The sequence below is a fragment of the Manis javanica genome, chromosome 6 (assembly GCF_040802235.1).
Source record: "Manis javanica isolate MJ-LG chromosome 6, MJ_LKY, whole genome shotgun sequence".
Taxonomy (NCBI): Eukaryota; Metazoa; Chordata; class Mammalia; order Pholidota; family Manidae; genus Manis; species Manis javanica.
The window spans coordinates 130,704,780-130,731,594 of NC_133161.1; the positions used below are offsets into that span (position 1 = coordinate 130,704,780).

The 26,815-nt window shown below is 46.9% G+C and overlaps 1 long non-coding RNA gene across 1 annotated transcript in view; it reads left to right on the plus strand.

Annotated features, from left to right (window-relative positions):
* The first annotated feature begins 403 nt into the window (after positions 1-403).
* LOC140850003 (uncharacterized) overlaps positions 404-26,815 on the plus strand; it is a 37,377-nt gene continuing 10,965 nt past the window's right edge. The window contains exons 1-2 of the long non-coding RNA XR_012132609.1: positions 404-740; positions 4,784-4,913. This is a non-coding gene — a long non-coding RNA (uncharacterized lncRNA). The remainder of the gene's footprint in view (positions 741-4,783; positions 4,914-26,815) is intronic.

The following is a 26,815-nucleotide window of genomic DNA, read 5'->3' on the forward strand; positions in this document are numbered from 1 at the left end:
TGCCTAGCGGTCCGGGAGAACCGCCCCCCACCCCAACTGCCCGGCCAGGAAACAATCACCGTTTGAGAAAGGCTGCCAAGCTGGGCACCAGGAACAGCCAGGATGGAGACGGGGTAGGATGGGGGTGCAGGCGGCTGGCCGGCAGAGCTTTAACCCTCGAGAGCCGAGTCCGGGGGTGCCAGCCCGGCCAGCAGCCCCCGCCGCGGCGCCCGGAGCCGGGGCCGCCCCCGCCGGAAAGGGACGGTGCGCAAGTGTGCAAGGGGGTGATTCCAATCCCGGGGGCTGGCGGCCTCCTCCTCGCGCCCCCGCCGCAGCTGCCGAGGTTGGTACCGACCAGTGGCTGCACGGTCCCGACCGCAACTCCGCTGCGGGGCGGGGCCGCGTGGGGGCGGGGGCGGGGCGGAGGCGCTGTCAGCCGCGGCGGCACCGGCGCATCGCCGCCGAGGGGACTCCGTGCCGGCCGGGTCTGCTCAGCCCCGGCCGCGCGCCCGCTCCTCCCTGCCGCCTCCCGCTCGCCCTCCGCCTGCGGCCGCAGTTCTGCTCAGCCGGGAGGAGCCGGGCCGGGCCAGGCGGGCGCGCGGTCCCGCGGCCATGAAGTGGCCCTCAGGGGCCCGGAGTCCGATTGCCCCCAGGGAGGGAGTCGCTCGCGGCCCGTGACAGCCACCTGGGGGCAACGGGGCCGGCGCGAAGGGGCCCCGCCCGCGATGGACGCCAGGGACGATCCGGACTCGCCGCCGCAGGTCAGTGCCCCCGAGCTCAGAGCCCCGCGCCCCCCGCAGGTGCTGCCGCCGCGCACAGAGCCCATTTATGCGTCCCCATCAGTACCCATGCCATGTCCTCCTGGTGAGAGCTTGTGTGTGGGTGGGTGTGGGTGTGGGTGTGCGCGCGCGCGCGCGGTCTTGGTTTTGCGTGCAGTGGGCAGCTGGAAGGGGGATCGGGAACAGGGCCGGGGCTGGGAAGCGCTGCCTCTGAGTGGCTCTGAGACAAAACCTGGGGGATGCCTGCTCTCTGCCGGCAGTAAGGGGGAGAGCTGGTTCTCAGCAGCCTCAAACAACTGGCCCAGGCTCTGGGCTCGAGAGTCCCTTTCTCCCTTTCCACCTCAGCAGGTGATTCCTGGTGGCCTGGAGGGCTCAGGGGCCAGTACCCTGACCGCACCCCTGCATCCCAGCAATCATCCCCACCCACTCAGAGCCTCCAGGCACTGACAAGTTAATGCTCTTCAGGGGACCCCAGCTCTGCACCTCTGCAGGGGAGGCTGAGGTGCTGAGAGGTAGCAAAGGTGGCAAAGGGAACTTGGGACCTTCATTGTAGCCAAGAGCAAGGAGTCATGGCCAGCCCACCCTTCTGCCCCTGGGCTTAGGCCTGAGGTCCTGATCCCTCCAAAGTCAGAACATGCTCCTTCCCAAAGGCAGCTGAGAGGAGCCAGACAAAAGAAGGAAGGAAGAGACCACAGGGTCTGGTGCCAGTGAAAGGAGGTGACAGCATGACACCAAGCTGCTAAGGTCAAGAGACACCTCCCTCCCCAACACACACTAACAGATAAATGAACAAGGCCTTGATTAGCGCCCCCTTATCCTTCCTCCACCCTTCCAGGCCTACTCTCAGCCGTGCACTATTTGGATGGATTCTTGCAGAAGCAGGAGCTGAGGAACTCGGGGATGTCTAGTTCACAGGACTCTGAAAGCAGCCCTTGCCAATAATTGCTAGCCCTGTTTTGGTGGCGCAGCCCTACCTACCTAGGTACCAGCCTGGGTGGAGAGTCCTTGGGACCCTGAGCTTGGGTTGTGGGGCCTGCACTTTTGAAAAGGGGATTGGGTGGGGATGTCCTGGGTGCATACCACTGTGAAGTCGTATGTTTTTATGTGGGTCTGGGAGGCACACAGCTTCATAAGTGACTCTGGTTGCGGTGGCGTGGGGGGCGGGGGAAGCGGCTGCTCTAGGGTTTCTAAGATTCGTCTTCCATGCCTCCTGTCTCCCTACCTCTGCTAGTAGCCACGACAGAGATTGAGGCATTTCCTCCCAGAACCTGCTTAGCTGGTGACCATTACTGATCTTATTAGACTGAACATCAAGTGCCCCTTCCTTCATATGAGGTGAAGACACTTCCCCATGAGACCCTCAAAGATACTGTCCACTCTGCCAATCCATGCCTGGCACATGGAGCTACCTGCCATCTTCCTCTGCCCCTTTTGGTGGCAGAGGTTGGGGTCTGCAGAACTCTAAAATAAGACTCCCTGATTTGCAAGATGTAGTGGCATCTGTGGGGGTAAGGGGAGCAGGGAATACTGAGCAGTAACTCAGAGCCAGCAGAGGCCTCAGCAGGTACTAGGGCGGCTTTCTCTTTCTGGCCCTGAGCAACCAGCCATGCTACTCATGGCTGACCATGTGCAAATTCTCCAGCCACTCTCCTTTCTGCACAGGTGGATGACCAGGTGCACCATGTACAGTTCTTCCCAGCGGGAGGCCCTCCTACCACCATTGTCTTCAAGGTCACACCATGGGCTTACAGTGGGTCACAGCCCTTTGGTATTGTCTTGCACCCATCAAGCTTCTGTGAACCGAGACTGTCTTTCTGAGACTCTACCAGCTGCTAGTAGGGGCTGCCCACAGAGCCACAGCTGCAACCTGAAGTGTGACCTGGTGTACCATGGACGGTGATGGGGAGGTTCCCCTGCCTGGGTACTTCCTTTCCCCCTGCTCACCTGGTCCTGGAGGACATGTTTGTGCCATCATCACCATGGCCTTTTAGCATCTTTACATTATGCACTGAATACTTCCAACAAGAGCCATCCTATTCCATAATCCAAAATAATTAACATGTCCTGCAAATTCCTCCAGCTGCTGAAATGGCTATTTCTAGGAGGTACAGGTACACCCACTAGGGCATTCTCTCCCACCAGTGTTTCAGTCCAGATCATCCCCGGTGAAAAGGTTTTAACAATTTCACCAAAGCCACATGCTTCATCTACCACCAGTGCTGGGCTCTCATGGCTGGCTTCCAATGGACGACACATTTCCAAAATCCCATTTTAGAGTCTGCATCCTAAGACCACATCCTGTACCAACTGATGTAGGCTGAGTTCCCAGGGAAACAAACCCCACAAGATTCTGAGATTTACACGCAGGGCGTTTCTTGAGAAGTGCTCTTGAAACGGCACCCCAGGACTGAGGGGAGCTGAAGCGGAAGTTAAACTGCGATGTAACTGCAGGAGAGATGCCAGCCCATCCTACCAGCTGCTCAGGAGCTGGATGACCCTTCAGTGTCATTCCCACTGGAGCTACAACATTGGCATTTGTAATGCTGAACTCACCAGTCATTGAATGCTGCTGCCAGTAGGAAGAGGGATCGTGTTGGGTGGGCCACCAGCCTTCAGGGAGGATTGTTGCAAAATGTCAACAGGCAATGCTTCTGAAAGCAGGGGTTTGAGTGTGTCAGTCAGGAACCAGGCAGCACAGCATGGCATCCCCTCCTGGAAGTACAACGACCAGATGCTCTCTGCCCTCTTCTCATGACAGGGCACCACAGAGCCAATGAAAATGCCTGCACTTCTGAGTCAGACACACATAAGTCTCCACCCTGAATCTTCCAAAACAAAGAAAAAAAACCCCTCAGAATAGGGCTAATCATGCTTATGAGGCAGGGACCATGGGTTTAGACAGAGTAGGGTGAGGGCCTCAGGAAACAACAAAGCAAGATATTCTGGGATCTGCTTTGGCCTGCTGGGGGCCCAGCTTGGTTTTCTGACTCTACCCAGGTGCTGCTTCTCTTCCTCCAGCCCTAGTCAAGTGATTTGCCACGTGGGCAATTTAACAAGCAAGCCCAAAACAAACAGGAAGGATTCCATCTTGAAAATAAGATTGTATTTTAAAACCGACTTTGTTAAAAATAACTATCTTAACATCCTCTTTAACAACAGACAATAACTCAGCCCACCTTGGGAGCAAAGCAGGCAGCCTTGAGTGACAGGCTCCCAGACCAGGAAGCTGCTATCCTGGGAGGAAATCAGAGCAGTACATTTCTTGTAAATAACCCAGAAGACTAATAAGAAACTTAATGTCTCTTCAAAGATAAACATTTTGGGGCCACTTGGCAGATGTACATCCCTAGCCCTTTGTCTCTCAACTGCCTATAAAACCCCTAGACAGGGCACCACCCCGGACTCCTGTGCCCTCCTGGCCTGAGCAGGAGCTCTGTCCTCTTGCTTTATCTCTAAATGAAAGCCTCTGCCTTGCTCTCCTACATTGAGTGTTTGAGAACAAGAACTTTGACATCACTTATGACTCAGAGTTGTAAAGATTCAGTATACTCAATGGTTTATTAATAACCTATTCTGGGTCAGGCACAGCCTGGGGTGGTTTCAGTACAGTGGTACAGTGGGGGGGTACAGGTAGGTGATGGGAAGGCACAGGGACAGGCCTGTGGAAGTGTTTACAAAGGAATGCTGAGAAAATACCTGCAAGGATCTGGGACCATCAGTTTCTCCATAAATGGAAACCCTGGGTCACATGACTCAAAAAAAATGCTGGACTGACGTTCCTGTAGGAACATGTCTGGGGGTTTAAATGTGGCTCCATGCGCAACACGCCTCCAGGCAGCTAGTGAGAACACAAGGGTTACTGGTCTTCCTCCCTCCATCACCAAATCTCCGAAAGACACGCATGAGACTGCAGCACTCTGGGGCTACTTAGCTCACAAATCTGCATTTGCAGGAAGCACATCAGAGCTGCTGCTCCAGGCCCCCAGGACCCAGAGTGGCCCTAGCCCTCTGCTTTTATCCCACAGCTGTGAGACACAAGGACACGGGAGTGGGCATGGCCGTGTGAGGAAGCCATGCATCCCTGAGGGGCACAAGCTTCCCTGGAAGGAGGAGAGGGCCAGAGCAAGCTCCCTAGTCAGGCACGGGCAGGCTGAGGTAAGTCTGCAGTAAGAGAAAATGCTCTGAAAGGAGAGCCTGGGAACCTGCCAACCAGCCCGTATGGCCATGGGTGAAGCCGCAGTCCCCGGGAGCTGAGTTGTGTTCCTCTGAACTGCGGTTGGCCTCTCTGGCATCCAGGCTGCGTGCTGGGAGCAGCTGGGAGCAGCTACAGGAGCGCAGGCAGGATGCTTACATGCAGGAAAAGGTGCAGCGCGACTTCACACTGTGTTCCCCAAGCCAGCCTGGTGTTCTTCACCAGCACCACCCATGAGTGGGCCACAGGTGGTGCTGGAGCCATGGGTCCTGCCACCACCTCTCAGGAACATGCTCCTTCCACTTGCTTCTTAGAGAGGTGCTGAATCTGGAAAAGGCTGCAGAGGCATAGAAAATGGGGCAGGAAGTACAGAGCAGCATGCCCCAGGGACAAAAGTCTTGCAGTGTGTAGAAGGGGAACGTCTGTCTTTGACACACAGGAGGACCCCTCTGGCCCCTGAGTCTACCCTCCTGCCCCTCCACATGCCTGAGGTATCGCAGAGATTCTATGGCACTGTCACAGAGTCACTGCCATGGACACAGCCTCCTGGTGACCCCCAGGGCTGCCCAGTGTTAAATTCATCAGCCATCTGTGTCGCTCCCATTTCTGCGACCTCGGCGTCAGTCTCTCCCAAACACACCCTGTGCTTCCCTGTCTTCTCACCTCTTAGCTTGAAAGCCCTCTGCTCCCCTCCTCTGAGTCCTTCAGAGCTCCCCTCAGCACTCACCCGCTCCGGCCAGGCTTCCCCACCAGCAGACCAGAGAGGTCTGCCCCCCCTGCCAGCATCACCCACCACACCTACCCGAGGCCTGCGGTGCCCTCCCCCAGGCGTCTCTCTGGCTGACTCACAGGTCTCTCATGAGCAGGGGTTTCACCTTCCTGCTTCCTGGAACTTAGTAGGCATTTAAGGATAGACACTGGCTTCTGCTTCCCAAAGATCTCTTAAAGGTTAAAAAGCAAAACTTTTATACTCCAAGGAATCTATCTCTTGATATTCCATGTTTGTATTTATGATTTGGGTGAAGTATCAAAGTAAATTTTACTAACTTGGTGGAGTCCTCCAGATGGCCTGCCAGCAGCGCCATAGAATTCAGAAAGGCCTTGACGTATAAAAATTAATAGAAATGACTTGCTTTCCTTGTGGCAATGTTCTGCACTAAGCTCTAGCACCTTGTCAGCTATAGGATGTCCTGATCAACCTGACTTCAAGTGTGAATGAAGGGTTGTGCTTAGGGGCAGGTTGACCACAGCTAAGCTGTGGTATAATTTCCAGAAATGCACGGGAGTCTGTGTTGATGGGAAGTTCGGTTGTTACATCCAAGGCTGGTGGGCAGGTTACCACCCAAGTCAGTTCGAGGACAAACACGCAGGAGTGGAGCCTCTCATTCTGAGCACCAGATGGCAGGAGGGTCTGGCAGACGGATCCCGTCCATGAGCAGAATTCACTGTCACAGATATGCAGAAACCACATGTGAGGGCCATTCTGTGTGAGAGGAGTGGCCCAGGAACACCGCCAGGGAAGAAATAACCCCAGTGGCTGGCCCCTCAGTGTGCGCCCTGTGCAGTCACTGGGCCCTGAGCTTAGAGGGCCCTGCGCTTGGCTTACTGCTCCACTGGCCCCAGTTTCAAGCTCTGGACCACAACGGGTCCCTGCCATCCCAGTCAGAGGCCACAGTGTGGATGGTTACTTTTGTTGCTGGGCAGCCGAGGTCCCTACCCTATGGGAGTCACCTTCCATACAGAGAGAGGAAAATAAGCAAGCAAACTGCTATATGGGCTAGGATCATTTCAGATGATAGCTCTGACTGCTACAAGGAAGAACAAAATCCAGCCAAGGTACGGAGTGAGAGGAGCCTGGGGGTTGTTGCTCTCCCTCTGTAGAGATGTCTGAGCCTGAGGATGCGCAGTCGGCACGCAGCTGTCAGGAGAGAAATTCTGCACCGGAGAACAGGCATTGCAATGAAAGAGACCATCAGGCAATCACAGTCCCGAGGGCATGCTGGTGCGGCGGGGCCAGGTGGACGGGGGAACGCGGGGGTGGCCAGTGGATCAGGGGGGCCCAGGCCACAGAGCTGGGGGTTGTGGCATGGAATTTGGGTTTTATTTTAAGTGGCACAGGAAGCCATCAAAGGAGTTAAGCCAGGACCAGGCAGAACCAGTAGGTGCACCAAGGAGGCGGAGCTGGTGGAGAGGTGAGGTCTCCTGAGCGGCTGTCACCCTGCATGGGACCCTGGAGGGAAGGAGACGTGCCTGAGACGGGAGTGGCCCAGCACTCCTCAGAGTCAGGGTAGTTGATGAAAAGCCAGACTCCACTCAATGTCTCTACGCTTCAGGTTATATTTTTTTATATCATTAATCTACAATTACATGAAGAACATTATGTTTACTAGGCTCCCCCCTTCACCAAGTCCCCCCCACAAACCCCCTCACAGTCACTGTCCATCAGGGTAGTAAGATGCTGTACAGTCACTACTTGTCTTCTCTGTATTGCACAGCCCTCCCCATGCCCCCCCCCACATTATACATGTTAATTGTAATGCCCCCCTTCTTTTTCTTCTTTTTCCCTGCCCTTATCTCTCCCTGCCCACCCATCCTCCCCAGTCCCTTTCCCTTTGGTAACTGTTAGTCCATTCTTGGGTTCAGCTTCAGGTTATTGTTGTTTTTGCTATCGTGTTATTGTTTTAGTACATAACATACAGGTAGTACCTCCTCCGTAAGGTTGTTGTTATGATTTAAGTAGACGAGGTATCAGTTGCTCAGAACAGCCTGGGACACAGCGAGGGTTAAGAAATGCAGCTATGTTATTATTGGTGATGCACAACCAGGTGATATTTGGGAGCATCAACTGCATAACCTGCCTGTAAGTAACAGTCCTCTTCGCTTAAGCAGGAGATGCATCAGTTCTTATATCTGAGAGATGGATAAGCCAGTGATAACCAGGGTCTCAGTGATGACCACAGAACAGACAGTCTGACTGATACCAGCTGGCCAGCAGGAAGGGTCGGCCCCAGGAGGATCAGGCAGGAATAGTGGCCAGGGCCAGGGCGGAGGCCGAGTCACGAGGAGGTGGCACTGGATCGCAGGTGCTGAGGGAAGGACACCTTCAAGGTCATGGCAAACAGGTATGCCTTTTGCTCCTTCAGTTCTTCCCTCCAGGCGTGCTGAATGTTGCTTTGCTGGTAGCCAAGGTCTGCAGGGCCTGCTTGTAGTTCAAGCTGAGCATTCTCAGCATCGGAATCCAAACCCCCAAACTGCCAGGGCAGCTGAGGGGTGAGGGGCAGGCTTCTGAAATTTCCTTAAATAGAAGGATTGAGAGTGCATGTGGGTGAGAGGACAGAACAAGAAGAGATTCAGCAGAAAATCTTTCATTCTTGCTAATTGCAAGACAACAAGGTGCGTTTGCTTAGAAAGTTAGAAATACTCCACACAAATGTGAGGAAGCCCTCAGAGAAGAACAAAACCCGCCTGCAGCCCCACACACCCTCCTTAGAACCACCCGCACTCACAAAGTGGGAAGGGCCATTGCTGAGCAACGAAAGATGAAGTTGGAACATAGCTGTGCTCCTGCTTAATGACAACTTCTTTCTCCTCTAAGTGAGAAAATCATCACTTTCCCCAAGCTAAGAGAAATGTGGAACAGGAATGTATTGAAAAAAAGAGAAGACAGATGCAAATTTCCATTGCCAGGTCAACATGTGAAGAGCTTGGAAGCCATCACTCATGGACTTCTAACAAGAAAAAAAGCTAAATAAACCAAAAAATTCTTCTTACATATATCAGAGTATTGGGGTCATAGGCCAAAGGCTGATCTAATAACTGGAGAGGAGATAAATGCAGAGAATCACTGCTTTGCAGGAGCAGAAACTGGTGCTGGAGCCCAGTAGGGACACTTAACTGCAGTTGATGGATTGCTGGAGGCTTGATGTGGACTAGCCTGAGACACAGCCAGCTGATCTTTCACCAGTAGCAAAGGCAGTTTAATGAAGACCGGGGGGTCTTTTCAACAAATGGTGATGGAACGATTGGACATCCACATGCAAAAAAAAAGAAATTTAGGCAAAGAACTTAACAACTCACAAAAACTAACTCAAAACAGATCAAAGACTTAAATGTAAAATGCAAACGTAAACTATAAAACATCTAGGTGACCTTGGTTTTGGTGATTACCTATTAGATAAAATATCAAAGGCACAATCCATGAAAAGAAAAGTTGGTAAGTTGAATACTATTAAAATGAAACACTGCTCTGTCAAAGAAAGAAGACAAGCCACAAACTGTGAGAAAATATTTGCAAAACACACATCTGATAAAGCACTGGTACCCAAAATATGCAAAGAACTCTTAAAATTGAACAGTAAGAGAACAAACATCCCAACTAAAAAATGAACAAAAGATCTCAACAGACATTTCACTAAAGAAAAAATTCAGGTGGCAAATAAACATATGAAGTGATGCTTCTCATCATATGTCATCAGAGAATCGCAAATTGAAACAATGTGGTACCACCACAGACCTATGAGAATGGCCAGAATCCAAAACACTGACAACACCAAATGCCGATGAGGATGCGGCAACAGGAACTCGTTCGTTGCTGTACGGATGCAAAATGGTGCAGCTACTCTGGAAGACAGCTCGGTACTTTATTACTAAGTTAAACATACTCTTATCATAAAAGCAACAGTGCTCCTTTGTATTTACCCACATGAGTTGAAAACTTATGTCCACCCAAAAGCTTGCACATGGGTGTGTGGAGCAGTTTTAGTCAAAATTGCCAAAACTTGGAAACAACCGCCATGTCATTCAATAAGTGAATGCATAAGCAAACAATTGCACATCAATAAGAGGGGATACTACATTCAGTGAGATGAACTATCAAGCCATGCAATGATGGAAGAGATTTCAATGTGTGTTGCTAAGTGAAAGATACCAACTTGAAATGCCACCTACTGTATGATTTCAATTATATGACATTTTGGAAAAGGCAAAACTATAGAGACAGTGAAATGATTGGTGGTTGCTGGGGTTCAGGAGGCTGGAAGAGGGGAGAAACAGCAGAGCACATAGAAATTATAGGGCAGGGGAAACTACTCTGTATGATAATAATAGAATGGAGGACCCACGACATTATGTGTTTGTGAAAACCCATAGAATGGACAACAAAAGAGTGAACCCTAATGTAAACTATGGACTTTGGTTAATAATGTATCAATGTTGATGTATTAATTGTAACCAATGTACTATAGCATGCTAATCACGATGCAAGATGTTAATAATGAGGGATGCTTAGGCTGTACGGGAACTCTGTACTTCCTGCTCAGGTTTTCTGTAAACCTAAAACTGCTGTAAAAATTCAAGTCTATTACTGAAAAAACATGATAAAACACAATTTTAAGACCTCTGTAGCCAGACATCATTTCTAGGTAGGATGGTGTCAATATAATTCAGGGCATTAACTAAAAAGGGAGAAAAACTCAATGACATTTTGATAATTTTATTTTTTATTTTTTTTTATTTTTATTTTTTGAGAGGGCATCTCTCATATTTATTGATCAAATGGTTGTTAACAACAATAAAATTCTGTATAGGGGGGTCAATGCTCAATGCACAGTCATTAGTCCATCTCAAGCCTAGTTCTCTTCAGTCTCCAATCTTCTGAAGCATAACGAACAAGTTCTTACATGGTGAACAAATTCTTACATAGTGAATAAGTTCTTACATAGTGAACAGTACAAGGGCAGTCATCACAGAAACTTTCGGTTTTGATCACGCATTATGAACTATAATCAATCAGGTCAAATATGAATATTCGTTTGATTTTTATACTTGATTTATATGTGGATCCCACATTTCTCCCTTTATTATTTTTATTTTTAATAAACTGCTGGAGTGGTAGGTAGATGCAAGATAAAGGTAGAAAACATAGTTTAGTGTTGTAAGAGAGCAATTGTAGATGATCAGGTGTGTGCCTGTAGACTATGTGCTACTCCGAGCTAGACAAGGCAATAAAACATTCATGGATGCAGAAGCTTTCTCTCAACACAGGGGGGGTGAGGTTCTAAGCTTCACCACTGTTGTTCCCCTAGTTCTCACCTGATAGCCCCCCTGTGACTGTGCCTGTCTTAGGTTGTTCCTCCCTTGAGGAATCTTACCCGTCTCTGGCTAACCAGTCATCTTCCGGGGCCATACAGGGAAATGTGAAGTTGGTTAGTAAGAGAGAAGCCATATTGTTTGAAAAGCTTAGCTTTTTACTTCTTTGCACATTTATGCCCTGTGGCTTCTATGCCCAGCACTTGTCTCGAGGCATCTTTACCACCTGGAGGAATTATGATACTCAGTAAATTCGATATGAGGCACGAATTCTATTTAAGGGTTGTAATTAGGAAGGAGGAAGAAAAGCTATAGAGGTAGCATATGGAAGAAAACATGGGAGGGTTGATTATTTCTTTGACATATCTTCTTGTAGAGGACCTTAAGCATGTATAGGTTTTAAACTACTAACTAACTTGCGCACACATATTAACATAATAGGAATAGGGTGACATAAACAAAGCAAATCTATAATTACCAGCCATCTCCAGTGAAGCCAAGAAAACCATTTAGGCACCCTAGGCATTTGTGAAAATTAGTCTATGATATGATGGATATTGTCCAACTGTACTTGAACAGTCTGAGAGAAGTCAGACAAACTAAAGCAACCCATTTCTGGGATCTGTTCACATCCCATATGTTCTTTTAACCGTAGATAGTCTATAGTCATAAGATTTTGGAGCGCTACAACTTGCACCCCTCCCAACTCCTGATTGAGTTCCAACAGTACAGATCTGGTGAAATTCGTTGTCTCACTGTATGCACATGCCAGCCTAGACATCTCCCTCCTCATTCCAATGGCAAGTCCAGGAAACGGTGGGATGGACGCAGCCACACCTGCAGCATCACACGGATCCCTGTGGAGGCTTTTTGATGATCATCCCCCGGCACGAGTCCTCCAGAGAGTGCTGATGCTGAAAGCTCCTCCTCATATCGTATCTTAGTTCATTTTCTGGGTAGCCAAGCTAGGCCTTGATCTTCTGCATAGGAACAAACAGACCCTTTGCCCACACTTTGCATGCCCTCTATACCACTGTGCGGAACTCATTGGAGGTCAGCACACAGGAACTGATTTTTTTTAAATCTTTAATCTACACTTACATGAAGAATACTATGTTTACTATGCTCTCCCCTATACCAGGTCCCCCCTAAAAACCACCTTACGGTCACTGTCCATCAGCATAGCAAAATGTAGAATCCCTACTTGTCCTCTCTGTGTTGTACAGCCCTCCATCCCCTTTCTCCCTCCCCCCACTATGCATGCTAATCTTAATATCCCCCTTCTTCTCCCCCCCCCATCCCCCCTGCCCACCTATCCTCCCCAGTTCCTTTCCCTTTGGTACCTGTTAGTCCATTTTTGGGTTCTGTAATTCCACTGCTGTTTTGTTCCTTCAGTTTTTCCTTTGTTCCTATACTCCTCAGATGAGTGAAATCATTTGCTGTTTCTCTTTCTTTGCTTGGCTTATTTCACTGAGCATAATACTCTCCAGCACCATCCATGTTGCTGCAAATGGTTGGATTTTTCCACTTCTTATGGCTGAGTAGTATTCCATTGTGTATATGTACCACATCTTCTTTATCCATTCATCTACCGATGGACATTTAGGTTGCTTCCAATTCTTGGCTATTGTAAATAGTGCTGCGATAAACATAGGGGTGCATCTGTCTTTCTCAAACTTGATTGCTGCGTTCTTAGGGTAAATTCCTAGGAGTGGAATTCCTGGGTCAAATGTAGGTCTGTTTTGAGCATTTTGATGAACCTCCATACTGCTTTCCACAATGGTTGAACTAATTTACATTCCCACCAGCAGTGGAGGAGGGTTCCCCTTTCTCCACAGCCTCGCCAACATTTGTTGTTGTTTGTCTTTTGGATGGCAGCTATCCTTACTGGTGTGAGGTGATACCTCATTGTAGTTTTAATTTGCATTTCTCTGATAATTAGTGATGTGGAGCATCTTTTCATGTGTCTGTTGGCCATCTGTAGTTCTTTTTTAGAGAACTGTCTGTTCAGTTCCTCTGCCCATTTTTTCATTGGGTTATTTGTTTTTTGTTTGTTGAGGCATGTGAGCTCTTTATATATTCTGGACATCAAGCCTTTATCGGATCTGTCATTTTCAAATATATTCTCCCATACTGTAGGGTTCCTTTTTGTTCTATTGATGGTGTCTTTTGCTGTACATAAACATTGCAGCTTAATGTAGTCCCACTTGCTCATTTTTGCTGTTGTTTTCCTTGCCCGGGGAGATATGTTCAAGAAGAGGTCACTCATGTTTATGTCTAAGAGGTTTTTGCCTATGTTTTTTTCCAAGAGTTTAATGGTTTCATGACTTACGTTCAGGTCTTTGATCCATTTTGAGTTTACCTTTGTATATGGGGTTAGACAAAGGTCCAGTTTCATTCTCCTACATGTAGCTGTCCAGTTTTGCCAGCACCATCTGTTGAAGAGATTGTCATTTTGCCATTGTATGTCCATGGCTCCTTTATCAAATATTAATTGACCATATATGTTTGGGTTAATTTCTGGAGTCTCTAATCTGTTCCACTGGTCTGTGGCTCTGTTCTTGTGCAAGTACCAAATTGTCTTGATTACTATGGCTTTGTAGTAGAGCTTGAAGTTGGGGAGTGAGATCCCCCCTCCTTTATTCTTCTTTCTCAGGATTGCTTTGGCTATTTGGGGTCTTTGGTGTTTCCATGTGAATTTTTGAATTATTTGTTCCAATTCATTGAAGAATGTTGCTGGTAATTTGATAGGGATTGCATCAGATCTGTATATTGCTTTACCAGGATGGCCATTTTGATGATATTAATTCTTCCTAGCCATGAGCATGGGATGAGTTTCCATTTGTTAGTGTCCCCCTTAATTTCTCTTAAGAATGACTTGTAGTTTTCAGAGTATAAGTCTTTCACTTCTTTGGTTAGGTTTATTCCTAGGTATTTTATTCTTTTTGATGCAATGGTGAATGGAATTGTTTTCCTGATTTCTCTTTCTATTGGTTCATTGTTAGTGTATAGGAAAGCTACAGATTTCTGTGTGTTAATTTTGTATCCTGCAACTTTGCTGTATTCCGATATCAGTTCTAGTAGTTTTGGAGTGGAGTCTTTAGGGTTTTTTATGTACAGTATCATATCATCTGCAAATACTGAAAGTTTAACTTCTTCTTTACCAATCTGGATTCCTTGTATTTCTTTGTTTAGTCTGATTGCCGTGGCTAGGACCCCCAGTACTATGTTAAATAACAGTGGGGAGAGTGGGCATCCCTGTCTGGTTCCCGATCTCAGAGGAAATGCTTTCAGCTTCTCGCTGTTCAGTATAATGCTGGCTGTGGGTTTACAATATATGGCCTTTATTATGTTGAGGTACTTGCCCTCTATTCCCATTTTGCTGAGAGTTTTTATCATGAATGGATGTTCAATTTTGTCAAATGCTTTTTCAGCATTTATGGAGATGATCATGTGGTTTTTGTCTTTCTTTTTGTTGATGTGGTGGATGATGTTGATGGATTTTTGAATGTTGTACCATCCTTGCATCCCTGGGATGAATCCCACTTGGTCATGGTGTATGATCCTTTTGATATACTGTTGAATTCTGTTTGCTAATATTTTATTGAGTATTTTTGCATCTACATTCATCAGGGATATTGGTCTGTAATTTTCTTTTTTGGTGGGGTCTTTGCCTGGTTTTGGTATTAGGGTGATGTTGGCTTCATAGAATAAGTTTGGGAGTATTCCCTCCTCTTCTATTTTTTGGAACACTTTAAGGAGAATGGGTATTATGTCTTCTCTGTTTGTCTGATAAAATTCCGAGGAAAATCCATCTGGCCCTGGGGTTTTGTTCTTGGGTAGTTTTTTGATTACCGTTTCAATTTCTTTGCTCGTAATTGGTTTGTGTTTCTTCCTTGGTCAGTCTTGGGAGGTTGTATTTTTCTAGGAAGTTGTCCATTTCTTCTAGGTTTTCCAGCTTGTTGGCATATAGGTTTTCATAGTAGTCTTTAATAATTCTTTGTTTTTCTGTGGGGTCTGTCGTGATTTTTCCATTCTCATTTCTGATTATTTTGATTTGTGTTGATTCTCTTTTTCTCTTAGTAAGTTTGGCTAGAGGCTTATCTATTTTGTTTATTTTCTCAAAGAACCAGCTCTTGGTTTCGTTGATTTTTGCTATTGTTTTATTCTTCTCAATTTTGTTTATTTCTTCTCTGATCTTTATTATGTCCCTCCTTCTGCCGACTTTAGGCCTCATTTGTTCTTCTTTTTCCAGTTTCAATAGTTGTGATGTTAGACTATTCATTTGGGATTGTTCTTCCTTCTTCAGGTGTGCCTGGATAGCTATATACTTTCCTTTTAAGACTGCTTTCGCTGCATCCCACAGAAGTTGGAGCTTTGTGTTGTTGTTGTCATTTGTTTCTATATATTCCTTGATCTCTATTTTGATTTGTTCATTGATCCATTGATTATTTAGAAGCATGTTGTTAAGCCTCCATGTGTTTGTGAGCCTTGTTGTTTTCTTTGTAGAATTTATTTCTAGTTTTATACCTTTGTGGTCTGAAAAGTTGGTTGGTAGAATTTCAATATTTTGGAGTTTCCTGAGGCTCTTTTTGTGAGCTAGTATGTGGTCTATTCTGGAGAATGTTCCATGTGCACTTGAGAAGAATGTATATCCTGTTGCTTTTGGATGTAGAGTTCTATAGATGTCTGTTAGGTCCATCTGTTCTAGTGTGTTGTTCAATGCCTGTGTGTCCTTACTTATTTTCTGCCCAGTGGATCTATCCTTTGGGGTGAGTGGTGTGTTGAAGTCTCCTAAGATGAATGCATTGCAGTCTATTTCCCTCTTTAGTTCTGTTAGTATTTGTTTCACAAATGCTGGTGCTCCTGTGTTGGGTGCATATATATTTAGAATGGTTATATCCTCCTGTTGGACTGAGCCCTTTATCATTATGTAGTGTCCTTCTTTATCTCTTGTTACTTTCTTTGTTTGGAAGTCTATTTTGTCTGATATTAGTACTGCAACCCCTGCTTTCTTCTCACTGTTGTTTGCCTGAAATATGTTTTTCCATCCTTTGACTTTTAGTCTGTGCTTGTCTTTGGGTTTGAGGTGAGTTTCTTGTAAGCAGCATATAGATGGGTCTTGCTTTTTTATCCATTCTATTACTCTGTGTCTTTTGATTGGTGCATTAAGTCCATTTACATTTAGGGTGACTATTGAGAGATATGTACTTATTGCCATTGCAGGCTTTAGATTCATGGTTACCAAAGGTTCAAGGTTAGCTTCTTTAGTATCTTACTGCCTAACTTAGCTCGCTTATTGAGCTGTTATATACACTGTCTGGAGATTCTTTTCTTCTCTCCCTTCTTATTCCTCCTCCTCCATTCTTCATATGTTGTATGTTTTGTTCTGTGCTCTTTTTAGGAGTGCTCCCATCTAGAGCAGTCCCTGTAAGATGCCCTGTAGAGGTGGTTTGTGGGAAGCAAATTCCCTCAGCTTTTGCTTGTCTGGGAATTGTTTAATCCCGCCATCATATTTAAATGATAGTCATGCTGGATACAGTATCCTTGGTTCAAGGCCCTTCTGTTTCATTGCATTAAATATATCATGCCATTCTCTTCTGGCCTGTAGGGTTTCTGTTGAGAAGTCTGATGTTAGCCTGATGGGTTTTCCTTTATAGGTGACCTTTTTCTCTCTAGCTGCCTTTAAAACTCTTTCCTTGTCCTTGATCCTTGCCATTTTAATTATTATGTGTCTTGGTGTTGTCCTCCTTGGATCCTTTCTGTTTGGGGTTCTGTGTATTTCCGTGGTCTGTTCGATTATTTCCTCCCCCAGTTTGGGGAAGTTTTCAGCAATTATTTCTTCAAAGAGACTTTCTATCCCTTTTCCTCTTTCTTCTTCTTCTGGTACCCCTGTAATACGAATATTATTCCTTTTGGATTGGTCACATAGTTCTCTTAGTGTTGTTTCGTTCCTGGAGATCCTTCTATCTCTCTCTATGTCAGCTTCTGTATATTCCTGTTCTCTGGTTTCTATTCCTTCAATGGCCTCTTGCATCTTATCCATTCTGCTTATAAATCCTTCCAGGGATTGTTTCACTTCTGTGATCTCCTTCCTGACATCTGTGATCTCCCTCTGGACTTCATCCCATTGCTCTTGCATTTTTCTCTGCATCTCTGTCAGCATGTTCATGATTTTTATTTTGAATTCTTTTTCAGGAGGACTGGTTAGGTCTGTCTCCTTCTCAGGTGTTGTCTCTGTGATCTTTGTGTGCCTTTAGTTTTGCCTTTTCATGGTGATAGAGATAGTTTGCAGAGCTGATATGAGTGACAGCTGGAAGAGCTTTCCTTCTTGTTGGTTTGTGGCCTTCCTCTCCTGGGAGAATAGCGACCTCTAGTGGCTTATGCTTGGCAGCTGTGCACAGACAGGGCTTCTGCTACCTGCCCATTTGCTACGGAGTTTATATCCGCTGTTGCTGTGGGCGTGTCCTGGTTAGGGCTGCTCCTCCAAAATGGTGGATCCCCGTTGGATGGGGAGTGGCCGGGAGGCTATTTATCTCTGTAATGGGCGTCTGTGTTCCCTGTTGCCCAGGGGGTTAGAGTGCCCAGAGATCCCCAGATTTCCTGCCTCTGGGCTAAGTGTTCTGTCCTGCCCCTTTAAGACTTCCAAAAAGCACTCTCCAAACCAAAACAACAACAGGAACAACAAAAGAGGAAAAAGAAAAAAAAAGGAAAAAAACACGCGATTTTCTTTGTCCTCAGGCACTGGTCTCAGGCACCCGCTCACCGGTCTTGATGCCCTATTTCCCTAGTATTGGGGTCCCTGTCCCTTTAAGGCTTCCAAAAAGCACTCACCAAAAAAAAAAAAGGGAAAAACGCACGATTTTCTTTGTCCTCAGGCACCAGTCTCAGGCACCCGCTCACCGGTCTTGCTGCCCTGTTTCCCTACTATTGGGGTCCCTGTCCCCTTAAGGCTTCCAAAAAGCACTCGCCAAAAAAAAAAGGGAAAAATGCGTGATATTCTTTCTCCACAGGCGCCAGTCTCAGGCACCTGTTCACCAGCCGTACTGCCCTGTTTCCCTGCTATTTGGGTCCCTGTCCCTTTAAGGCTTCCAAAAAGCACTCGCCAAAAAAGAAAAAAAAAACTGCTCTGGTTTCTTTCCACCCACTGGGAGCCGGAGGGAGGGGCGCTCGGTTCCCGCCGGGCCGGGGCTTGTATCTTACCCCCTTCACGAGATGCTGGGTTCTCGCAGGTGTGGATGTGGTCTGGATGTTGTCCTGTGTCCTCTGGTCTCTATTTGAGGAAATTGTCTTTGTTATATTTTCATAATTCTATGTGGTTTAGGGAGGAGAGTTCCTCTGCTCTGCTCATGCTGCCATCTTGGCTCCGCCCTGGGCCCTTGATAATTTTTTAAATAACATTTGATGAATTTTATTCATGATGAAAAATATCTTAATGCTATTAATCTTACAAATGGTATCTATTAAGTTAAATCATATGAAATTGCCATTCTTCTAGATCAGACCCCCAAAACAAATACCATATTTACAGTGAATTACTGAAAGAGCAAGAAAAGAATGCCTACTGTAATTGCTGCTATTCAGGATTGTACTGGAGGTCCTAGTCCGTGTCTGAAAAAAAGAAATGATACACATGAGTAATGGAGAGAAGGAAATAAACTGTACCTATAAACAGCATAATTGTGAACATAGAACCAGAAGAATTCATGTAACAATTTTTGGAATCAATAAGTTTTGTTGTAAAAATTCACATACACACACACATTGCCCGTGCCCTTATCTAACTTGGATCCGGCATCGTCAACACTCAATACCGGTTTGTTGGATTATTTTCCATAAAGGGCCACTGGGTCAGTTCTGAGAGCGCAGTATCTGGTCCAGGATTCAGGCTGGCAAATTTCCAAGTGGCCAGGGACAGATGAGAGGGCTTCCAGTCGTGCAGTCCACCATTCCCCCATCCCTACCCAGAAAAAGGTGGGAAATGTGTTGCTGATCTGTTGAAGGATGTTGAGCGGCCAGCAATTACCCTGTACCAGCCCCGCCGCACCCTGTGAACTCTAATTGAAAGTTTAATTGTCTGTCCTGCCTGCAGGATTAGGAATTAATTTTGTGGCTATGATCTGATCACTTTGGTATCCCCAGCACCTAGCAAAGAAGTGGCTTATAAAAGGGCATTGGAAGTGTTTGCCACTCTCGAATATGTGTAGCTTACTTATCTTACTTCAGAGATGGGAATATAGAGTTAGCTTCCTTTTAGGCATTATACTGACAGGCCTTGGGAAACTACCTATGACACTTAGCCAGCACTGTGGTCTCAGCACAGCAGTGAATTCTCCTACCTCCAGCCTGACATTACATACTGTACATTATCTGAATTTACTAAGTCTGTGGTGGAGTGCCAGCTTCCAAGGGCACTTAAGGCCTCTAATAGTGTATGATTCAGTGGTCATCTCTAAAACAGAATGTACTGCACAGACTTGGTGAAATATTCCTTAGAGTAAGGGGGATTTATAAATCTTATAAAGAAGCAAACTTTGTAAAATGTGTGAAATGCAGGTCAATCTCATCTTGAGCCTATTGACTAACATCTTTTATGCATTCAGACAATTAGATCAGGGACTCACATCAGTGGATGCATCTTTATTGAAGCCAATCAAAGCTTCAAAGAAACTACAGAAGAAAAGAAACTTCAAGTGCCCCTGAGGGACCAATTAACACCTTGAAATTTTCTTCTAAAAGCTTTTTTATTGGATACCTGACTAACACATGCTTAAATTCTAGGCTGATAAATAGAATCCTAGTAGGGTTCTTTGGGTTTTCTTTTTTTTTTACCCATTTGCTAGTCTACACTGGGCTGTAGATAATCAGAGTATGAGGAAGAAACTAATTTTAAATAAGTAAGTGTAATTGTGCATGGGAGAAAAAGCAAATCATCAGCAAAAACATTTTTCATGATACCGTTCTGGTTAGTATATTCTGCTATGTACTTTACCCATAATATAGTCTATGATTATAGAATTTTCACAGAGATACAGGTATATTTTAATACTCATGGTTTTTACATAAACTTTTAAGTTGATAAACAATATGTCTACATAAAAGTACACAAATATGTGTATACTCTGCGTTTTAAAAAGTGAACATAGCCATGTAACCACCACCACCAAGGGAATAAATAGAACCCCTGTCCTGATTCAGCCACTATTCACATCCTCTCCAAAGGGAATTCGGTCCTAACTGCTAATACCATAAATTCACTTTGGCTGCTTTTGATCTGGAAGAAGAGAAGTATATATACTTCTGTTTCACTTCTTTTGCTCAGCATTTTATTCATAACATGCAACCTGTTGTAGGGTCTAGCAGCAGTTTATCATTGTTCTATACTATTGCATTATATGAATATACTACAGTTTTTCCCCACTGTTGACAGATATCTGTGTCGTTTCTCACTTGGCACTATTAATGACAGCTGACACATTCAATCCTGTAGATGGCTGAGTTTTGATGCACTGTGTTTCTGTTGGGCATATACCTAGAGGTGAAATTTCTGGCTCACCTTTGTGCATGCATATGTTACACTTTAGTCAATATTAAAAGCCAGCTCTTCGAATGGCTTTACCAGTCAATATTCCAGCCCTCAGAATGAAAATTCCAGTAGTTCCTTTGCTCTCCATCCCACCATTTCAGTTTGCATTTCCTATTTCAACCATCCTGGGGGCTATATAGTGTTACATACTTGTGATTTGAATTTGCATTTCCCTGATGACCAACTAGTTTGAGTGTCTTTTTCATATATGTATTTATCAGTTTGGACATCCTGTTTTGTGGGATGCCCATTCAACTACTTTGCCATTTTTAAAAATCCTACTGCTTTGAAAGTTCTCTACATTCTGGATAGAGGCCCTTTCTTTGTTCAGTGTAGTAATGTGGGCACCTCCCATTCCTTGGGCAGCCTGTTCCTTCCCATAATGGTCTCTGTCAATGGACAGAAAGCCTTCACTCGAATGTAGCACAAGTTATCAGCCCTTTTCTCCATGTTTCATGCCTTCCCTCCTGAGCTCAGGAAGATATTCTCCCATGTTGCACACCCGAAGCTTTACTTCTCATGTTTCAGTCTATCATCATGGAAATCATTTTTTGTTTATTGGGTGAATTGAAGGGTAAGGTCACCTCCCCTTCTATTTGCCCTCTGTTGCTCTGAAGGCATGATCTGTGGGTTGTGTGCTCTTCGGTCCTTCCAGCTTCTGCTTCATTTTTAAATCCACTTCTTTCCTCAGTTACATTGCCTCCTTTCTGAGCTTCCTTAATTATTTTCTTATGCTGATTATTCTTAAGTATCTGGAGCTGGTTAGGTTGTAGTTTCATCTGTTCTGTGAGCATGTCTTTCTGACATTCTTTGCTGTAAGGATTCTATTCTGTTCCTTACTCTCATTGGTCTACAAACATCATATGGGATTCAGCTAGAATCCTTTCCTGTTGCTCATTTTTATATGAAATTGGTTTTCCTAGACTTTAGAAAGGAGAGATCAGTAGAGCTTTGCTAGTTCACCTCTGTCGCTCTTTCTGCTGCATAAGTAAAATGGGCAACAGCATGACTGGGTGCTTTCGTGACCACCCGGCTCTGTCCCCTCTCCACCTTATCTGGGCCTCCCATTTCACTGGCCCACTGGCCCTGTCCTGTTCAGCTCGGCTTCTCTTCCCAGCAGATTTCCTCCCTGCATACAGCTCTGTCTTGTAAGGGATCTTCAGATGGCTGTTTTTCACAGCTCACAAGGCTCAGCTTGCTCAAGCCCTCAAAACATGACAGAGGACCTTGCATTCACTGGGGAACTGGAGAAAGAAGAGCCCGTGTCAGTTTCAGCTGCTCCTCTCAGACTGGCCCCCAGCTGTGCCTACCAGTGTCCTCACCGGGATGCTGATGGATTCTGCTCTTAGATCATCACACAGTCTCTTGTTTCCCTCATGCTGACAACATGCAGCACATAGAACAGCTGAGGCATTCCCTACTTGTTCACACTCGGGGTTCTACGGGATGACTTTGTTGTATCTACTATCTTATTTTTCTGGATTTCCTATCCTCTATGATGTTATGAATGGTTTCAGAAGGATTAAAAATCTAAGCTGTAGCTGCTGAAGAATTTTCACAGCATTCTTTCAGTAGGGTCTGTTTTCATGTCCCTAGCATTTTAGAATTTGGCCCATGCCAAGTGGGGTGGAGAGGAAGAGCTTGGCTTTATGGCTGCTGTCTCCCTTCTCCATTCAAATGTCCAGCTGCCTCCCTCACACGGGGCCTGGGGAAGCCGGCTTGGAGAAGCGCTTGCAGAAGAGTCTGCGGATTATGCCTTGTCAATCTGGACTCTTTCCAGAACGAGAACTGACACGCTGCCCACCACGGTGCACTGTCGGTCAGGAGTAAGTCGACGGCAGAGAGACTTAGGACGAGGATGTGGGCTCCCAGGTGCCAGAGGGCCAAGTTAGTGGTGGAAGACAGGTGTGGATTCAGGTCCCTGAGGACTTGGATAAGGTCCTATGTTTGGGGCTTCTAGGGTTAGAGAAGATAAATGAGAATGAGAAAAAGTAGCTTCAAAAGCCCCCAGAAGGACCCATAACTCAGAGATTTGAATAGGCCTTATCTATAAATGTATTCTCCATTCTGACTGATTAGAAATACAAGGAATATAATTAGTTAAAAACCACTTTTTTCTAAATTCTGAAATACTTTGGGGACACAGGTTCCATGTACTGGGGAGTAGACACTATGGTAATCTCTCTCCCTTTAAGAAAGTATTCCTTTTGGAACAAGTATATCTGCTGTTTGAAAACATGCAGCCAGTGTTCTTGAGCCCTTGATAGATGCCGGAGCAGTAGTCATGGTCAGTCAGGCTTGAGGCCTGGAACAATGGGCATTCTGAGCAGTGATATGAGGAGATGTCACTGAAGGCGACCTTCACCGAGGTGAGGGCGAGGTTAGGAAAATCACCCAGGGAGAGTGCCATCTCCAAGGGCTAGCAGTGTGGGGGGAGCATAAGGCCGTGAGGCGAGGGGGCTCTTCCAGGACCCAGGGAACTAGGACGCCCCACTCTTCCAGAGCCCCTGGAGTGGACTGCAGGCCAGGGTCAGGTGCCATGGCTGCCACAGTGCGCCAGGAGGATGCAGGGCACAGTGGGTGATCTCCATCTGCCCTGACACAGGGGAGCAAGCAGCAGAGGTCCCCGACCCCAAGGAGTTGATTTTCTAGTGGAGAAGGGAGACAAAAAGCAAGCATACAGTTTAAAGTTCAGTAGGAAGAAAAGCCGGGGGAGAGGAGGGGAAGGGGTGGAAGCGGGGTGCTGACGCCCCCAGGGGTTCATCTAGTAGAGGTTCTGAGAAACGCCTTGGGAGCATAGGCTTGACTGGGAGGCCAATTCAGGAGCAGAGAGAGCAAGTGCCCAGGGATGGGAGCTTGCTTGGGATGCTTAAGGTACATCGGCATTAAAAGGGGACTTGTTTTCTGTTAAGCTACTGAATAAAGCACGAGGACTTACCAGTAAATATCACCACCTGGAAGCAGGGTTTCCTCTGAACCTATAAGAGCAGCAAGGAACACAGGACAAAGCAGAAGTGTTCTCAGACGCCGAGACACCTTCCTACATGTCCAAATATTCAGGGGAGTCCTACCTGCCTTCCTCGCTGCCCCACACTTTGCCCTTTCAAGGAGACGGTGAGCTGTGAAGTGGTAGCAGGGAAAATGCAGCTCCTGTCCTGGAGGGGATGTAAAATCCCAGGAGGAATCCTGGATTGGGAGGTGCTCATCAGGGAACCCCCACCATTGCCTGGGGCCTCAGCTGCACCTGGGAGTCCTGGGGAACCCTGGTAGGGTAAAGGAAGGAGGGAGGAATGAGGGAGGAAGGAGAGGGGGGAGGGGGGGGGGGGGAGGGGAAGGGGGGGGGGAGGGGGAGGGGGGTAGGAGAGGGAGCAGGAGCAGGGGTCCGAGCACTTATGGAGCCCAGACTGTGCTGGGATTATTCTAAGCACTGTGCGTCGTTGACTCATTTAACCCTCAGTCCTATGGGTTGGTACCGGAATCACAGCTTTCTTAAAGATGATGGGACTGAGACACAGAGGAGTCAGCCAGTCTGTGCCAAGGCCTCAGAGCACAAGTGGAGGCACTGGCCTGTGAGCCTGGGGCCTGACTCTAGAGCCAGGGCCTAAGGGCACAAGTGGTGGCACTGGCCTGTGAGCCTGGAGCCTGACTCTAGAGCCAGGGCCTCAGAGCACAAGTGGTGGCGCTGGCCTGTGAGCCTGGGGCCTGACTCTAGAGCCAGGGACTAAGGGCACAAGTGGTGGCGCTGGCCTGTGAGCCTGGGGCCTGACTCTAGAGCCAGGGCCTAAGGGCACAAGTGGTGGCGCTGGCCTGCGGGCCTGGAGCCTGACTCTAGAGCTGCACTCTCAAGGCCACAGCTCCTCCAGATGAGCCTTGAAGCAGGAAGGACCACCCCAGGGCCGCACACCTCCACCTGGACCCGAGAAGCATGGCGCCTCTCCCTCCAGCCCCCATGCTCCAGGCAGGACTTGGAGGGCCACTTTTCTTTCTGATTATAATTAAGGCCACCCCTAATTATAATTCCTCCAGATTTCACTTGGGGTAGCTGGGAGGAGGGAAAGGAACGGTGCTACACCCAAGGTTTCCCTATTTGGAGGTACATACTGCACGTCCTCTCCTTTCCCTATCCCAGCTGTACCCCAGAAGCCCCCAGTCACAGTGGCCTTCTGCTGCACCATCCACCCACCAGCTCTCAAAAAAGGCCAGGCTTCTGTGGGGTACAGATTACATCAGGCAGAAGTACATCGAGGCACACTCAGATTGGTCACTGAGCAACTGCTGATTCAGGGAAGGACAGAATGCAGAGAAAACACTAAAAATGATCAAGTTCCCAAGAGCAGCAACAGCAGCGCCCCCATCCCCCGCCAGATTCTTGCAGGGGTTGTCAGCAGACAGGACTGGAGTCTGGAAGGAGAAGCTGTGGGGAGAGAGCCCCCTAAGCAGCCAGCCCTCGGTGACCCCACAGGACAGAGGGAAACCGACCCCCACCTCTCTACCCCCGCCGTGCCAGTGGTGTTCTGCCTACTGGTGGGGCCTGTCCAGCAGAGGGAGCACAAGGCAGGGCCCACAAGGGAAGCCCCCAGGCCTGCAGGACCTGGGGGAGGGTGCATGCAGCTTTATTTATAATAGTCTCTAACTGCGAAAAACAGAATCAGCTGTCACATATCAGTACAACGACATACTGCTCAACAACGAAAACGAATGACCAGCCAATGCACACAACATCATGAATGAATATCGAAAGCCATATGCTGAGTGAAAGAAAATGGATGCGAAAGTCTGCAATGAATTCTAGAAAAGCAGAGACACAGTGACAGAAAAGGAAATATGGGTGCCAATTCCCAGGGGTCATGGGGGCTGCACTAAAATGGACATAAAGAAAATCTTCTATAACTCATTGTGGTGATAGATATTCTACTATGCATACTTGTCAAAATGCATCAAATTGTATACTTAAAGTTGATAACTCTTATTGAATGTAAATTATGTGTTAATAAAACTGATTAAACAGCACTGACAGCAACTGAATACAGAAGTAAAGTAAAGCGCAAGCAGTTGTTCTGAGGGAAGCACGGTCGTGTACTGGAGCAGAGCAAAATAACCAGCCCTGTATTCACAGAGATCCCAGTGAGGGAAAGCGGGTGTAGTCACAGAACACACAGCCGTCCTCTTTTTGAAGCTGAAGGAGGCGATGTAAAGCGGTCTTTCCTGAGCAGGGCTCCCTGAAACAGATTTCCTCCTGCCTGCGCAAATACGGGTAGAGCTCCGTGTAAAGCCCTTTGCGTTAGAGCACCAGCCTTGGCCAGTGGGTGGGGGTGTCTGAAGGCAGCACCCCGAGGGCGAGTGTGCTGGGCGCCAGGCGGGGAGCACAGGCCAGCAGGGTGGGGCTGGGGCTGGCAGTCACGTCCCTGAGGCGGGTGTCAGGTGAGTCTGACCACCAGATGTAGACACTAGACTCTCATTTATTTAAAATCATGATTCTCTTTCCAGACGTGAGGTAACTCAGTATGGATTTAGGAGATACTGAATTTTTGTTTAATTACCTTAATCCACGTGCCAGGTAAAGGCCTTAAGTCCCACTCTGGCTTCCAAGTGCTGTCTTCACTGTTCTCAGATCTACCTGCTTGACTTCAAAGACACCAACTTATCATTATAGATTCTGAAACACAAATTCTGGCAACATGTGTATACATCAGAGTATTATGTTGAATTTGTTCTGTCTTTGTTTTCTGGAGAAAATGGAACAACCCATTTATTCTCACTTCTTTTGCAAAGTGTATGTTATCTTCCTTGGAAACACCACTTTCTGGCCCATTCCAGCCAGTGAGGACTTTCCCTACCAGTATGACATACGGAGGACCATCACTGGATGACAAGAAATCCTGTTATTTATTGAGAGATATATGAAATGAAGGGATGAGGACACATTTAAAAGGTTTAAAGAGAAGTGGAAAGTGCTTCCTCACCTCAAGGGTACATTTTAAAGCCTCCAGCTTCAGCTCTCAATGAACAGATCCACAATTCAATTCCCAAGCCAGACTTTCCTCTGGTCGGGTCAGGCAGAATTATCACAAGTGCAGAGATGAGTTGTTCCAAAAAGTCTCTCAACCAGGGAATAACTCCTCTTGATGAAGTAACCAGCTCTGGAGGGTCAGAGGCACTGAGGACAGGTTGCTCCATTTTCAAAGGAGGGCA